The 6,320-nt window shown below is 53.8% G+C and overlaps 1 long non-coding RNA gene across 2 annotated transcripts in view; it reads left to right on the top strand.

Moving 5' to 3' along the window:
• The first annotated feature begins 1,125 nt into the window (after window positions 1-1,125).
• The window catches only part of LOC110355083 (uncharacterized), a 6,648-nt gene continuing 1,453 nt past the window's right edge, over window positions 1,126-6,320 (top strand). The window contains exons 1-3 of one of the 2 annotated variants that reach the window (XR_010467138.1): window positions 1,126-1,711; window positions 5,156-5,324; window positions 6,015-6,320. The exon at window positions 6,015-6,320 is cut by the window's right edge and continues 1,453 nt beyond it. This is a non-coding gene — a long non-coding RNA (uncharacterized LOC110355083). The other variant, XR_010467139.1, reaches the window with a different exon arrangement.

Below are 6,320 nucleotides of genomic sequence, written 5' to 3'. Positions count from 1 at the left end.
TCAGTTTAATAAGAAATGTATAAAAATAATAAAAATGGAAAGTCATGGATATTATTTGTCAAGTGTGTGCCTAGCAACTCCCTGTTATTTCACATATCGTTCTAGTGGGAACATAAGTAAAACACATTAGCAGTAATTTAAAGTTGCTATGTGCATTGATTATTTATATCCTTACATAAAACTCCAGTCTCTGCGTGCAGCACACCAGCCTTGATAAACTGTGTATGTTAAATCACAATCTCCAAATATGTGGACAGAATCTCCAGGCGAATATTGTAGGTTTTTTTAATATATATATAGAGAGATAGATCCACTCCTTGGTAGTGACTTGTTTGGTTCAAGTGCGTCTCTAAATCACACTATACATATAAATAATAAATAAGGGAGGCTCATATCCTTAATATTATTCTCATGTCTTATTAAACTAATATTTCAAAAAACTTTTATTTTTCCTTTAGTTGCAGGTCACTGCTAAAGTTAAAAATACAAATTCCACTCCGGCTCTGGTGCTTCACGGGAGGAACGCGGGAGCCCCTGGCAAAGCACGGCGTGAAGGATTATTCTAATTGCCCGGAGATGCCTTCTGAGAGATGGAATAATTAAGCGGTGAGATAATTGAGACCTTCGGCACCTTTGTCTGTGTTCCCCCCCAGGCCTCCCCTCCCAGGCACGGAGAAGAAAAGGACCATTTTCTGAAAGCATGTTTCATTTTTCACTTCATCACTATGAACATTTTATTTGTTTTCTTGCCATGAAAATCTTTCGCTGCATCTGGGAGGTTTGTTACGGCCCTTTGTGCAGCTTTTCCTCTGAGAGGGAGATGGGGGCCGGGGAGGGCTCCGGGGTGCGCAGGAGAGCAGCCGGGGAGCGTGGGACAGCACGGCTGCTGCGCGGCAAGAGATGGGCTGTGCCTGCTTGTGCCTGCCTGTGCCTGTCCGTGCCCGTGTCCGTGTCTGTGCTCGTGCCTGTGCCCACGTCCGTGCCTGTGCTTGCACCTGCCCATGCCTGCCCGTGCACTCCAGCGCACGTGTGTGCACCGCGGTGCGTGCCCGGGCCGCCGGCGGCACGTGGGCCGCTGCTCACGCGTGCGGGTGCACAAGGACGTTCGCTGCCTTTGGGCAGCAGCCGGTCCGTGTCTGCAGAGGCGCGGGCTCTCGATCGCTGAGCTGTGCAGCCTGGCGCTGCGCTTGCCGCAGCTCTCTGGGCTCAGCAGCGACTGCGAGGCCGAGGATGAGCTGACAGCGTCGCTGAGGGAACCGAAATGGCAAATGTCCAGGCCGGGGTTTTCAAAGAGCCCCCAGGGCCACATGCAGGCGGTGATGCCGTGGGGCCGTCACTGTGCCCTGGGAATGGCTGGAAGCGGGCAGCAAGTTGGGCAACCAGGCACAGCGTGCCAGGAACAGGAGTGAAAACACCTGCAGGATTCGGGAGGTGATTTCTTGGCTCGGGGAGGCAGCTGGGGAGCAGCCGATGGTGCTCAGCTGATGGTGCTCAGCTGTGCCCAAGGCAGCAGCAGCCACGGAGCTTGCCCAGGAGGTGATGCAGGACCGAGCCCGTGGGGACGGGCAGGCCTCTGCCAGTCAAACCGGGAGTAAACACAATGCATCAAAATTTACTGGAATGGACGCCCTGGACATGTGCTGGAGCAGGGGTAGTGTGGCAGGCGACCGTCACTGGGGACACGTGGCGGAGGAGCCCAGTGTGGCTGTGGGTGAGTCGGGTCTGGGGCTCGGAGGGTGCTGGGCTGGTCGCAGGGCTCAGAAAGGCCCCTCGGACGCCAGCGCTGACAAGGTGCTGGTGTCCCCCCGTTTGTCTGTGGCCAGGCCAGCTTTGCAGGGAACGGTAAATGTGCTGTTGAGCCAACTGAATCTATTTGGAAAAACCCATCCCAGCTCTGGGGCACGCAGGTGAATGTACCAAGCGGGCACACGGTGGCTTCGTTCTCTCTGTGCAGGTGCCCGTGTCCCATCTCACAGAGCTGCTGGTGGGGACATGACAGGCTCTGGGTGACACCGGGGGTGGTTTTGGCTCTGCCGGATGGTGGCACTGGCACCCGTGGCCCCGGCGGCTCCACCGCTCGGCTCGGCCGCCCCTGTCGGGAAATGCCAACTGGTCAGAACAAGACGTTTTGTAGGAATGTGTTGTCTTTGACAAAAATTTGTTTTGAAAGAAAAGTGGGGGGTGTGGGGGGAGGTTTTCTGATAAGGTCAAAACATTCAGCCTCAACCTTTTCAGAGGAGAACATTTCAATTTTCCACTTCAGACTGTTGTTTCATTTCAATTTTGTATTATTATAGAAGTGCACATAACATAAGAAGTTGGAATTAAATGTTTAAATTTTCCTGGAGCAAGCCATTCTGTTCAGCTGAAACCAGACTTGTTACACAATTCTACCCTGCAGAAGATTCTAGGATGTGCTCAGCTCCTGTTCAGGAACCGCCTCCCCTTCCACCCCGGTTTAACTGGTCTCTCAGTGAGGTCTCGCTTTTCATTTTGTGCTGGTTTATTGCCTGGTGAAAGGGTCTCCTATTTCCCACGGCGGTTTCTATTTTTACTGTAATGTAAGTAACAATATTTATAATAATGCATGACAATATTATCAAGGGGCGTATGAGCCCCGGTTAGCACTGTGCTTGTGATGGCGGAACAGGTAGAGCTTCCAAAAGCACTGGCCGCGCACCCGGCTGGCGCCGCAGCCTCGGCCGCCAGCAGCTCGCCGGGCTGACGGGCCTGCGGTGCCGATGCTCATTGGCATAATCTTTTAAAATGCTTGTTCACTGCTGTCCCCCGCTATGATTGCAGGGAATGGGCTGTTTTCCCTAGAAACGGGCACGTGGATGGCTCAGCCGTGTGATGCCGTGGTGCATACACCGGCACCGGGATCGTGAGGCATCATGGTGTGAGAACACGTGGGGTGGTGCCACGTCGCACCCTCGTGTGTGTGGGTGGAAAGTGGTGTTTCCTCGGTGCCAGGCAGTGCCGTTATCTGGTAACACCTGAAATGGCTTCATCGGGTGCTACGTGTGGCTCTGGAGACTGGCTCCAGCCCGCAAACAAAAGAGCAGAAGTCGCCTGTCCTGGTCTCCTGCGAGGTTTCACACCCAGCGATCTGGGTGTGGGGCAAGGGCAGACGGTGCCCGAGCCCCTGTGTGGGGAGCGGGGGCTCGGGGTGCAGGCGGGGCCACCCGGTGCTCGTCCCTCTGTCACAGCCGCGGGTCACCGCTGCCCGGAGCGGGGTGGCGGGTTGGAGCGCTGGTGCCGGTTCGGCCGCCGTGCTGGCAGTGGGACCGGCTCCCGGCGCTGTCCCCTCCCCGAGCGCGGCTGTCGGCACGGTGACATGAGAACAATACTTTATGTAAATAACTTCCAAGCAGAGTTACTCATTATTAATGCAGACAGTTCTGAAGGCAAAAGCAAACAGCATTTGGCAGCAAGAACTTTTAATGAGAATGTCATTAAGGAATTCAGACTGCAAACCACAATGTGATTCCTGGTGCACCCGGCTGACTTCTCTGCCTTCCCCTTTCTTTCCTGTCCACTAAACATAAAAATGTCATTTGTTTTTATAACCCAGAATCCAGGCTTTCTCTCTCTCCTTTTATTAACCAATTTATTAGCAGGATAAGAGCAGCCAGCTGGAGTTGGAGGGCAGTGCCCTGTGAACCCTTTTTTTGCAATCTCCCTAATTATTTATTGCTATCAGACGTCAGTGTTTCTATAAATTAAACCTTCTCTTCCCAAAGCTGCCCTGTGGATTTAAATCAATACCATGCATCTCACATAATCCACGATTATTAATAAGCAGTGGTTTGAGATCATTCTGCATACCATTACTCCTTAGTCTGGCAAGTGCCAAAACGGGGGAACAAGCCGCCGCTGCCGGGACACGGCCCGGGGACCACGGCACCCGAACACCAGGGCGAAGCTGGGACGGCAGCGGCCGGGGAGCGCGTGTCCGGCCCGCGGGACGTACCGGCCCCTCAAAATGCGTCTGCCTCTCAAACTGGAACAGAACCTAAATATTCACTGTAGAATAGGGGGAAAACCACCAACAACGTTAATTTAGAAGCATCTGGAAGCATCTGAGCTGCCTTCTTGATAATATCAAATTGTTTTATTATGTATAAATATATATTAATGAATACAACACACTATATGCTATAATGCTAAATATTTAATATTATATGCAATTTTAAACAAAAGTTATTTAAGAACAGCGAATGTATTTTTAATATTTTACCTTATCAAATCAAAATTTTCAGCCAAATATAAAAAGTGGAAAAAAATTGTTTAATCTTTCTCCCATCAAAGGTGTCATCAGAACTGACATCCCCAAAAGCGTTTCCATTTCAGTGAAAGTGCTTTCCTTGGCGGAAAACTGATCTCCTGAGGAAACGGAGGGTGTGTTGGTGGCCTCTGTGCGGTGGCCGCGGGGTGAGCGGCGCTGAGCTCCAGCCCGTGCTCTGCCGGGACGGGGGTTCGACCTGAGCCCGGCGCTGTGGGCAGGACGGGTTCACCCGCGGGGATCTGCCGGGACCGCCAAGGCGGGGGGCAGAACCGGGGTGGTTTGGGGGCTCCACGTGGCAGAGGAACCTGGGGATGCTCTGGTTTCTCCCTGCTTTACTGCTTTTAGATTTGATGGTTCACGTGAGAAATGCAAACACTGCGCTGGTGTCGTTACCGGTGGCTGTGGCTCAGACACTGGTGAAGCGGGAGGTTGGAGCCGTGCCGTGTTAGCCACAAGTACAGGGCCGCAGCTCACGGGTTCCCCCGTGGGTCGCCCCGGGGCTCACTCTGTCCCCCCCAGGCCCTGGTTCTGGCTTTGCTGCTCTTCTGCTTCTTACAGACAGACATGGAAACGCAGGGTATTCCAAGCACGCGTGCAGATGAGCTCCAGAAAATGAAAAATCCTCAAAGCTGGCAACCCCTCCCTGCTCCCCCCGTCCCGGTGCCAGGCCCTGCTCCCCCAACCCGGCGCCAGACCCGTGGCACCGGCCACGCCGTGGCACAGGGACAGGCCGCCCCTGGGGAGCCACAGGGCAGCAAGTCCTTCTTTTCCTCCTTTTTGCACCTTCTGCCTCTCCTCCTCTCCGCTCCGTGCTCTGCTTTCTTTTCTCTCCTCAGTCAAGATTAATTAGCGGGGCATTTCTTGCAGGGAGCTGGAGGCTCTGCCCAGCCATCGCTTGGGCTGCTGCCAGAGCTTCATTGTGACCGGTCTGAAATCCCATCTGCGGCAGGCTGGGAAAGGAGGAAAAGCACCGCTTTGAAACACTCGGAGATTGTGCCCCTGAAACGGATTGCGCAGTCTTTTCAAGGACATCTTTGTGAGTCACAAATATTAGCATAAATACTACATGCAAATAGAAAAGGAGACTTTACAGCTCTGCGGCAAGAGTTGTTCTCTCCGGCACAATGCGCGGCACGATCACTGCTGGGGAACAGCCCTGCATTCAGAGAGCAGCCAAAAAAAACTTCTTCTTCTTGTTAAAAATAATTATATCTTGTCAAGTATGGTGGCATCTGCAAAATATCTGTTAATCTAAATTATATGATGCTTAAAGAGCAGAACTGGAAGCTGTACTGATGGTGGGTTTCTTCTCGTGCTTTTAGGAATGGAATGAACATGTTCGTGCAGTCCGTGCTGCACTCAGTAAGGAGCTATAGGTGCTATAGGAGCCAACCTGTCCCTGTCCTGGAGGTGGGTCCCAGCCCCCTCCGCATGTGACACCTGTCCCAGCTCGAAGCATGGGCGTTAAACAGCCACGTTCCCACTGAGCAGCCCAGGCTGGGATCATGGTTGTGGCCTTTGGAAGCCGTGGGGCCGGCAGAGGCTGCGCGGGAGCAGAGCTGCCCCCCGGGCTGAGCCCCCACGGCTGTGCCGGGAACAGCAGCCGAATGCCAGCCCCGCGATCCTCAAGCGCCTCTTGGCTCAGGGAGCTCCCCAGGCTGGCGGGACTGTTTGTTCATCCCTCACAGGCTTGGGAGTTTAAATATGAATCTCTTGGTTTTTGCAGACCCAGTGTGGGCAACGGCGAAACATGTTCAGCTCCTTTCTGCAGAAGCTGGGAAGGACCAGATAGAGGAATGTGGCTGCAAGCAGATTACAGACACAAAGCCACAGAGCTGCTGGGACTGCGCTGCGCAGAGCAAGCGCTGCTGCCCGAGCCGGCGGCAGCTGATTCCCAGTGACGCGTCCCGAGCCGTCCCTGCAGCACAACGAGCGCTGGCACTGCCACCAGCCTCCTGGCACCTCTGCGCTCCGGCTCTATCTGCTCTCGCACATCTGTGCCACCGCGGCGTGCCAGCCTGGGGAGAGCCAG

Source organism: Columba livia, chromosome 19, assembly GCF_036013475.1.
Source record: "Columba livia isolate bColLiv1 breed racing homer chromosome 19, bColLiv1.pat.W.v2, whole genome shotgun sequence".
In the NCBI taxonomy this organism is placed as follows: Eukaryota; Metazoa; Chordata; class Aves; order Columbiformes; family Columbidae; genus Columba; species Columba livia.
This window is presented reverse-complemented; position numbering and strand designations above follow the sequence as displayed.